Source organism: Natrix helvetica (genome assembly GCF_964273705.1).
Source record: "Natrix helvetica genome assembly, chromosome: 2".
NCBI classification, from domain to species: domain Eukaryota; kingdom Metazoa; phylum Chordata; class Lepidosauria; order Squamata; family Natricidae; genus Natrix; species Natrix helvetica.
The window spans coordinates 108,162,680-108,173,761 of record NC_138552.1 but is presented as its reverse complement, the minus strand read 5'-3'; positions in this window follow the sequence as shown (position 1 = coordinate 108,173,761).

The window sequence follows — 11,082 nt, the reverse complement described above, 5'->3', positions numbered from 1 at the left end:
AGTTTGCAAGCAGACACCTACCCTTTATTTCACACAGGCAAACAACCTAGCAACCTAGATTGGAGACAGTCCTAAACTCTAGTCCCTCAGAGGTATGATTTATGATTTTTAGGAAGAAAGGGGTTCAGGTTATGACACAAGTATTCCAATAAGGACTAAGTTTAACTTAAATTGCCAGAATGGATTTCTACATTGATAGCAAAGTAGATTTATTTCCTAGGAGTCAAATTTTACCAGGAATGTTCAGTGTTACAACTCACAGATCCTAATGGAAAATATTGCTGTTTCAATCCCTGTCTAATGGCTAAGAGGCATTTGACAATTGTTCATATCTGTATTCTTAAAGTTTTGCTGAAATGTTCTCTGAAGGGCAAATCATTGGAATCTATGTTTGGTAATAATATAAAAGACCACATGGGATTGAATAAAAAGCTCTCTTTTGAGGAGTGTTTGGCAAGAAAGATTTGGTCCTTAGGGCCAAAGCAGTGGTGGGTTTCAAAATTTTTGGAACCTCTTCTGTAAGTGTGGCCTGCATTGTGGGAGTGGCTTGCCACCCATGTGACCAGGTGGGAGTGACTTGCTGCCCATGTGACCGATGGAAGTGGCTTGCCACCCATGTGACTGGGTGGAGTGGCCAAGACAATGTCACTGAATTCTTTGCCCCAATGGATAAACTACAATAAGATTAAAATAAGTACACAAAACAATAAAAGAGCTACTTAGAGAAGGAAGATGACTGTCCTTGCCAGTCTTCAGTATCACTGACTCCAATGAATGACCTGCACAAAGAAGAGACACAGAAATGAACTCTTCCATTGCATGTACTGCATTAGGATGAAACAAGCACACAAAACAATAAAGACAGCTCTTACAGAGGGAAGATTACTGCCTTGCCGGTCTCCTGCACACCACCACCTCACCACCTTGCTCCATCAACCTGCACAAAGAGACACAGAAAGGAAGACTTTAATCGCATGCACTGCATTAGGATGAAACAAGCACACAAAATAATAGAAAAGGAAGTTTACTCTCCTTTTGTGTGTTGAAGTCACCCACTGACCACCTTGCTCCAATGAATGGCCTGCACAAAGAGATACAGAAAGGAAGACTTCAATTGCTTCCACTACTATATTAAGGATGAAATAAGGACACAAAGCAATAAAACAGCTACTTACATAAAAAAGATGACTGTCCTAGTGGTCATACTCTGTTGCCTCTTCATCCTGTTAAATAATACTAACTGCAGAAGAAATAAAACAATATTGGACTCAATTGTGGTTGTAAGCTGAGGACTACACTACAGGTAACAGAAGGGACCTCTGTTTTCACCCAACAATGTACAGTCTTTTCAGGAACAAACAAGAAAGATATAGTCTTTCATCCAAGAAGTTAGATCAAGAATGAATGTCATAGGTAGATTCACAGAGCAATACAGATTTCTTTTTCTGAAATTTAGTTCTCAGTTCAAAAAAACAGGAATATATGAATTAGGTTCAGTACTTAGGTAAGTCCAAGTAGCTATTCAAGAGTTAGTGGTTAGAAGCAATGGTAAAGCAAGATATGGATTTAAAACCAGAAATATTTTGTTGGCTATTTGAAAGGGAATATAATACATATGTAATTTTACACATGTTAGCAGCTGCTGGAATTGTGTTTGCACAACAGTGGAAAAGCAGAGATATGAAAATGAATAAATATTGCAATGTGCAGGAATAAATAAATTGACAATTAAAATCAAGAAGGATTTGTTTTAGCAATTGCTAAGTAACAGAAACAGAAATTAGAAATCTAAAAGTATGAAAGAAAACACCAATTATATAAGGAAAGGTCACTGAAATGTATAAGGAAATATTAGTACTTGATCATTATTAATGTGTAGATAACTGTGGGACATTACACACCCACAAACTATGACAGTGCCAGGAAAGCACAAAAAAATGACAATTTCCCCCCAAAAAACTGCAGATGAAACCAGTTTTTTTCCCTAACCCTAAGGATAGGAAAGACAAAGCCACTGGAATAAAAACCATCAAGGCATTGTGGGAAATTATAAAGGACAGTGCCAGGAAGCTCACAAAACCAACAACCACCTCACAATTACCTAAACAACCAGGTATCACACAGAAACACACAAAATCTGACAAAGCTGCCTTGCACCAACCTGGCCTGCCCATAGAAAAGCAGCCACTTTGACACACAGTAAATTACAATAAAACCATTTAAAAATATTCTATACACAATGCATTTAAACGTATTGAGTATAGAGTTTTTTAAAATGGTTTATTTTAATTTATTTTTGATAGAATCTTTTTTTAAATAGTCTAAGACAATTTAAAAAAAGAATCTACACACAATAAATTGAAATAAACCATTTTAAAAAACTCTATACTCTTAAATAAAATGATTTTAAAAAATTCTATACACAATAAATAAAATATTCTTTTAAAAAAACATTAAAAGCATAAAAGAAAAAAAACCCGGGTCACTTACCAGCAGGCAGAAAAAGCAGCTCTCCGATGCGATGGATGCAGCAGGGAGCAGGCAGGTGACGAGGCAGCAGGTAAGCTGGACTGAAGGGACTAGGGACAACCGGGTCAGCTAGCCCACTATGAATTCCTCAGATTCATCGTAGCTCCAAGAATGCAGGAATCAATTATCTTGCGATTTGCATGGCTGGACAAGTGGGCGCCGACAATAAAGTGGGTAGATGGCATTAGAAAATTGATTATCGGCTTTGGGCCGTTAACACCGGTGGAGCCAAAAGCCACCCAGGAACGATGGAACCCAAAAGCCCAGACCGTCCGGAACCTGCAGCACCTGCAGCAGACACCAAACCCCCAGGGATCCAACAAGTACCAAAAGACTACTGGGACTTAGCGGGGGTGTTCAGTGAGGAAGATTGCAACTATCTTCCCCCTCACCATTTGAAATAGCCTTCAAACCTGGGGCTACTTTACCAAAGCCAAAAATGTACTCCATGACTTCCAAAGAGATGGTTGAATTGAGGAACTACATCAACGTCAATTTAAAATGGTGCTTTATTGAACCAGGGCAGTCGAAAGTAGCAGCCACAGTGCTCTTCAGAGTAAAGAAAGATGGTGGGGTTCGTTTCTGTGTTGATCTGTGAGCCTTGAATGTGGTATGCAAAAAAAAAATACTTATCCTCTTCCCCTCATGAAAGATATGTTGAACCACTTGGCAAAAGGCAAGATCTTCACCAAGCTGGACTTGAGAGAGGCGTATCAGAGAGGGAGATGAATGGAAGACCGCTTTTAACACCCACCTTGGCAGTTTTCAGTACAACGTCATGCCATTTGAGCTACAAGGAGCACCCGCAGTCTTCATGCAGTACATAAATGAGGTGCTACATGACCACCTTTACTGTGGAGTTATTGTTTATCTAGATGACATCTTGATCTTCTCTGAAACCCTAGAAGAACACATGAAGCTGGTACGGCAAGTCCTGAAAAAACTTTTGGCCACCAAGCTATATGCAAAGTTGTCGAAGTGTGAGTTTCACAAGACCTCACTAGATTACTTAGGTTATCACATTTCCAACGAGGGGATAGAAATGGATCCAGGAAAAGTGAAAGCTGTATTAGACTGGAAACCTCCAAGCACTCGCAGACAACTACAGTTTGCCAATTTCTACAGGCAGTTCATTCCGACTTTTGTGGAAATTGCCCTCCTATTGACTGAGCTATTAAAAACGGGGCCTTCCCCAACAAAGCCAAAAACAAACAAACCCCTGAAATGGACAATGGACTGTCAAAAAGCCTTTGAGAAATTCAAATGGCTCTTTGCCCAAGAGCCCATATTGCAAGACCCCAACCCCAAGCAACCATTCATAATCCAGATGGATGCCAGTGATGTAGCAATAGCTGCAGTGCTACTACAAAAGAATAGAGAGGGCCACCTCTTGCCGTGCACTTACATCTCCAAGAAGCTCACCACTACTGAAAGAAGGTGGGCCATTTGGGAGAAAGAAGCGTTTGCTATCAGATGGAGGCTTGTCACGTGGAGACATCTCCTGGAAGGGGGGGGTATGCCGTTCGAGGTCTGGACTGATCATAAAAACGTCGAAGCTATCCACGCCCATCAAAGACTATCCCCCAAACAAGTTCACTGGGCACAATATTTCCAAAGGTTTAAATTTGGAATTAAACACATCCCTGCAGGGAAGAACTTGTTGGCAGATGCTTTGTCGAGAAAACCGCAGTATGACAGTAAGAAGGAAGAAGTTGTTCAACCCATCATTTCTTCCTCCCACCAACAGGTGGCCCAGGCACCACTCGAAGCCAGGATAAGCTGACAACAGAGTTCAAAGCAGCACTCCCAGAAGACCCGTGGTTCAACAATAACAAGGACATCCTAACGATGAGTGGTGGCTTAGCCTGGAAGGGGTCCAAACTGTACGTCCCTGCAGGGTTGAGACTGGAAGTCCTACAGTGAAGCCATGATGCGAAACTAGGAGGCCACTTTGGATTCCTAAAAACGCTCCACCTCACCAGGTGTCAATTTTGGTGGCCAAAGATGAGATCGGAGGTGGAAGATTATGTAAAAAGTTGTGCTACTTGCCATGATGAAAACATGGCCGGGGAAGGCCCTGGACTACTACAACGAGTGGCCAACCATAGCCGACCATGGGAAGAGATCGCAATGGACTTTATCGTCGAGCTCCCAGATAGCAATGGGAATAAAGTAATTTGGACAGTTATTGATTTGTTTTCCTAGCAGGCACATTTCATCGCTTGTTCAGGGTTGCCATCTGCAAAGAATTAGCCAAAATGTTTGCAAAACACATTTATCGCCTGCACGGGGTACCCAAAAGGATTATTTCAGACGGCGGAGTTCATTTCACTGCCAAGTTCTGGAGAGAGTTCCTGAGATCCATTGGGTCCATACAAGAACTGAATTCAGTGTTTTATCCCAGCACGAACAGTACAGCAGAGAGGGCCAATGTGATGGTGGAACAATACATCCGGTGTTACGTGGACTATCAGCAAGATAACTGCTCAGACTTGCTACCCTTTGCCAAAGTGGTGTACAACAATGCGATCCACAGCAGCACTGGATTAACTCCTTTCCAGATTACCAGTGGCATGGAATTTGTTCCCATGCCTGAGCTACCTAGAGAACCTCCCTCCTCCATGTCTCTGAATGAATGGATGGACACACTAAAGAAAGGATGGGAAAATATGAAGAAAGCTCTAGCAGATGTGGCAGAAGCTTACAAGAACAAGCTGATAAACACCCCTCGCTCCAACCCCCCTTTCGTGTGGGGGACAAAGTTTTTGTATCTACCAAATACATAAGATTAAGAATGCCTAGTAAGAAATTGGGCCCAAAATTTCTAAGTCCACTCCCAATAGAGAAGATAATTAACCCAGTTACAGTTCGACTCAGTCTACCCAGAATTCTAGGGAAAATTTACCCAGTATTTCATTGTAGCTTGTTGAAACCAGTAATTGGGTCCAGCATAAGACCATCCATCCAAGCTCCCCCTCCTCCTGTAGTGGTAGAAGGGAAAACACATTATGAGGTGAAAAAAATCTTAGATTCCAGGCTGTAAAGGGGTCGCTTACAGTATTTAATGCATTGGAAGGGGTACCCTTTGTCCAAAGCTACTTGGGTGAAAAGTTGGGACCTAAAAGCGGATAAGTTAGTAAAACAATTCCATGAGAAGTTTCCTGATAAGACAAAGGGTCCCCCCGGGGGGGGGGGGGAGTGATTAATGGTGTTATATTAATTTTTATGTTATTCTCTTTACAGTAAACATTTTTCTTCTGAGGAGAGGCCGCCTGTCAGGCCTGCAGCTATATTCCTTTTAGGATCTTTGGCCTGCGACACACTCTATTATTTTACTATGCTGCTTCATTAGTGTAGTAATTGGGAGGGGGAATAGCAAAGAGTGGAATTGTAGAATCTGTTGTTGTCATAATAGAACATTCCTTTCTAGAAGCCCAAGATCATTCTTTGTCTTTGCACCTCTGCATCTGACTGGAACTAGATGGGTGGAAATGCCAGCGTGGCAGAAGAAGATTGGACCATGTGATGGATTTGTGGGTGTGGGGACAAGATCATGAACTTTCAACTGGGTGGAAACCCAGGAAGCTTTTAGAGTCAGGTTTCCACATATGTACCAACATGTCTGTCTTATTAAATTATGTCTTGAACTCTGATTTAATTCTGGATGATATTTGGAATGCTGACATCTAGTTGTTTTTATTGTTGTTCAGTGCATGTGGCAGAAGTTCCTTGCAATCTTTGCTAGAGAGATGATGGAGACAAATATCCAGTCAGACTAGATAATACCAGTTTGATTACCCAGTTATCCAATCCATAAACACCAGACCATACCATTCACAAAGGCAGCAATGTTGGAGCAGGAATTGCTTTAAATCAAAGCTATATAATTAATCTTACTCCTTCATACCGTGTTCTCATTTGAATCACCTTGCCCTTAACTATGGAGTAGAGTGAGAAAACCTGTCCACATACAGTAATATGTCTGCCACTTTAATGTTTGAAAAATGAGGTCAGGAAACAGCATTGGAGGTATGTGATTTCCCATGAAATTTAACAGTTGTAGATCCATATAGTGTCTATTTTTACAACATTGCACTCTACTGGAAAAAATGTTAAAGAATCTGGTAAAAATGTCTATGTAAGGTCAAAGGATATATTTAGCTCTCCTAGTTATGCTCACCAGTTTAGACATGGCAGACAGGAAACAATCATCTCAAGGCTAAGCAGACATTTGTCCGAGAGTACAGATTAGCTAACATCCTGGACACTCACCAAGGGCCCAGTGTGTAGAGGACATAGGGAATGACCTTGAAGAACAGGAGGAAGAGCTGCTAGAAAAGCATATAAGATAAATGGAGCTTGAGCCCAGCCCAAGAAAACAACTTGATCCTGTAACTAGAACTGTCCCAATAAAAGTAGTCCTGATTTCTATGCTGTTGTTTCTTAGTCTGGTCTGTCTTGTTGGGCTGACATAGTGCCACCAGATGCAGATATGAGAACAGGATGGTTACTGCAAGGAAAAGGAAAACCAAAAGAAAACTCTCAAAGGAAAGTGTTCAAAGCAGCATCGCTTGGGAAGGAAAGTGGCATCAGAAAGATATAATAAATGGCAGCCCAACATTTGTTTACTGCAATATTTTTTTTAAAAAAAATTCTCAAACATCCTTGTATGCCCATACTGCTAAAGTATCTGCCCATATTGTTTAACAATTCACATTTTAATTATATTGCCAAGTAAATGATTCAACTAAGTTATATACAAAATATATCCTCTCAAAATCTTTAAAATACTCATTGCAAGTAAACTGATTCAAAATGTTAATCCTTTATTCAGCCCTAGATTTCCAATCAAACATGTCCTCCCATCTCCGTATAACAATAACTCCCAAACCTCAGTTTCTCATATAAATCTCGGTCAAAAATGTAGTTACTTCTCTGTTAATGCCCAAATCTCATAGCTTTCAAAACTGAAAAACACATCATTCATGGAATGCTTTCCTGACTTCATCCCACCACAGCATTCATTAAAGGTTGTTGAGTTGTGGTATAAAATTGTTCTTCTCAGTGTGAGAAGAAATTATTTGGCCTAAAGCCACAAGTGAATTGGTGATATGAGTATTTAAACTTGGACCATCTGCATCTTCTGTATCAAATGTTACACTGTCTTAAAAAAGAGATATGAATAAATAGGAAGGCAGTAGACCTTTCTCCTAAATGGACTGGATAACCACTTTGGGGGAGGAGGGGGTTGGTCTTGATTCCTGGCAAGATGCTGTAGTTTTCTTACCAAGATTTTTGGAAGTGGTGCCTGCAGTTTTGAAATGGACAAAAGCCAGGCTCACATGGCTGGTTTGGAGTCAAAAGATATAATTGGTGCCATCAGCTATCATGGTGGGCTCAGATTCAGAGTCAAAGGAGCTCCAGAGCCCATCAGATGAACTTCTAGGTCTGGGCAGTAGACAAAAATGTCATTGCTCTCTGGAGATAGCACAAAATTGACTCCTTCCTTAGTGCAAGAATTTGGTAAGCTGCAAAGAGTAGAGCAAAGATGCCCTACGAGGCTGCTTGCACAGAAGGCATCTCACCTTTCTAAATGCCATACACTAAAGCTGCTTTTATTAAAATGGAGTAGCAAGCACAAGCTCTCTGACAAAACCACCCATTAACTCACACTCTTTACCTTGAGTCATGCATCTTGAACCTCAACCAAGTTCTGCTACAAGCTCTGATGTTCAGACTCCACCTGACTACTGTCTTGCATGCGATTTTGATTTTGAAATGTTGTAAGGCAAAGTTGCTGGACTTTGGGGGGGGGATTTATCTCTATGCTGCAAGTGCATATGTTTCCAAGCCTTTTTTAGTACAGAGAACAAATCACCCTTTCATGTACTTCTGTGTGCTTGGTATCCTACTGAGGAAACCCACCACTGATACAGATCACTACTCAAACAAACACTAACCCTTCCTTCATCTGTTTTTGTAAATCCTTTTTTCATTCCATCCCTTCCAAGCATACCTCCAGTTGATTTTTTCCCCCTTCTTCTTTCTCCTCCTGCTGGAAAGGGGAAGGGAATGTGTGTTTGGGGATACAAACACGCCTACTTTTAGGTTTTTGAATGTGAGAAAAAGAATGATTGGTGTCAATGAACAAACTACTTTTGTAAATAGGATAGTAAATTTCAAAATATAGTGCTGGCTAACAACTTACCTGGTTTCGTAAAAGGGCTGGACCAATTCATGGGGATCAATGGCATTTAGCATTGATGACAGTCTAACTGCCTCCCATCTGCTAGGAGACTATGCACTCCCTGGTTGGCCACCTTAAGATACAGACTTTTAGTCAGAGGGTCAGGACACTGCTGAAGCTCTTATCTATCTATCTATCTATTCATCCATCCATTTATTCCTTCATCCCTCCATCCCTCCCTCCATCCCTCCATCCATCTATCTATCTATCTATTGGCTACTCTGCCTTTGAATGTTTATCTGAAATAAAAAAATAAAAAAATAAATTAAGAAATAAAAAATTAAGCGTAAAATAATAGAAATACAAGTTACAATGGCAGTCTGTCTCCAAGTGGTTATACCTCTGAATATGCCTCGTATCAGGGTGGAAATTCAGCCCTGTTCCCCTCCTGGGGTAATTGTATCGAATGAGGGATGCACTGTGTTTTTTCCTTGAAGTATACTTCATAATTAAGAAAAATAAACCTGAGATATATTCTAAGAAACACACTTCATTGTAAAGAAAATGAAAACAAAACTTACTAGCTAATGATTACATTTTGGCAGTGTTCCTGCCTACAGTGAACAGAAAGTTAAAACTAAATGTGGACATGCGTAGTGAGCTTAATGATAAGAGTCAGATCAGTCTACCATATGTCTTAAAGTTTAAGCACAGCTGGCAAACAAAATAACGCAGTGACATGGTTGCAGAATCACAACTGCAGCTGTTAATTAAAAGGAAAGATGTATAATTGGGTATCACCACTGAACAGACTCTACTCTTAGACAATATAATGCAATTCTGACCCACCAGTGCAAGCATAAGCCAGCTCTAGCTCATCTAAGTGAGTACTGTTTCTATAATATAATGAATAGCTCATGGCTTCCACCCGGTGTCAGTTATTGGGAAGGATCTGCCCTGGGGGGGGGGGGGAATTCCTGTGAAGAGGTTTTGGCTTGGCTTCCTCAGCATTTGCTTGGCTGTGTGCTCTTGAGAAGCACAGAAATAGGTGCCTGTGTCTTCCAGCTGGGCATTCTCCAGAGACAGAGGCAAGGCATATGACTTCATCCCTGATGTCTTGAAGCGTTTTTTAAAGGCTTCCTCAATGGCAGATTGTCCTTGAGAACCTTCAGATGTTAAAACCACCAGCTGGAACTGAGAATGGGCTTCTCTCCTCTTCTCTTGCTTGTACCAGGACATAAATGTATGCCTGGTTTGAACCTGAGAACAAGTCAGTGTGGTTGCATCTCCTTCCATAATGATCACATCTGGCAGTTGAACAATAGCAGCAGCTACAAAAATCCATAATTAATTAATAGTTAATGGACTCAATTGCGGAGATATAATAAAATTTATTTTAAATAAGGAAAAGTGACAGCTTTGAAAATGAGATCTATTTCTTAAAGTTGTGAATTAAGCAATACTAACAGCTAATTATTTTTGTGACATTGTGGCAAATTTGTGTGTGTGTGTGTGTGTCAGAATTTTTCAGTGCTTTTATCCCTTCAATTTTTTTTATGAGTAACTCAGGCATTTGTAAATTCACAACTCAGCTTAACAAGTTAGTTAAAGAATTAAGTAAACAACTTAGTAAAAAGAGGGAAGGACGTTGTTTAAGTTATTGGTCTTCATGATGCACATGAGTAGTACCATCACTGAGACTTCACTAGTTAAGTTATCAGAGTTTTCTTTTGAAGGCCTTTACTACTTTCAGATCTTCAACTATTTTTCAGAAACTGGAGATAACAAAGTCATGAATATCTTAGTTAATATTTTTCTATTGTACTCCTTTTTAACATCACTTGGGGCATGGCTGTCATTTATTTTAAATGTTAAAATGTGGCAAGGAAAAGACTCCCGGATTCTACTAATTGAAAGAACAGTGATTTAAATAATGGCAGTAAATCTCTTACCAGATAAGGACAAGAGGGCAAAAACCAAAAGGAGGCTCATTTGTGGCAATAGAGTCTTCTCTGACTGGGCCAACTGTGTCTATGTTAATATAAGGTGTAACTGCAACAAAATGCAGATGTGAGAACAGGAAATCACATGAGCACGGAAATCAGAATGGAAACATTTGAGCTAGATGAACAGAAAGAGCTGATAGATTGAAGGATTCTGTGAATTTACAGCCTCATCTGGAGTTGTAAGGTACCTAAATTGTTTTAGCATCAGAACATTTTGCAGAAGTTTTCTCCGAGATGATTCTTTGAGTTGAACCAGAGGGACTCTCTAGGCTGCCTAGAAGGAGTTCACCCAATAGCTACATACTTAGTTTCCAATGAATTCACCCCAGCCCATGGGAATCAATGATTATAAACTTTGAT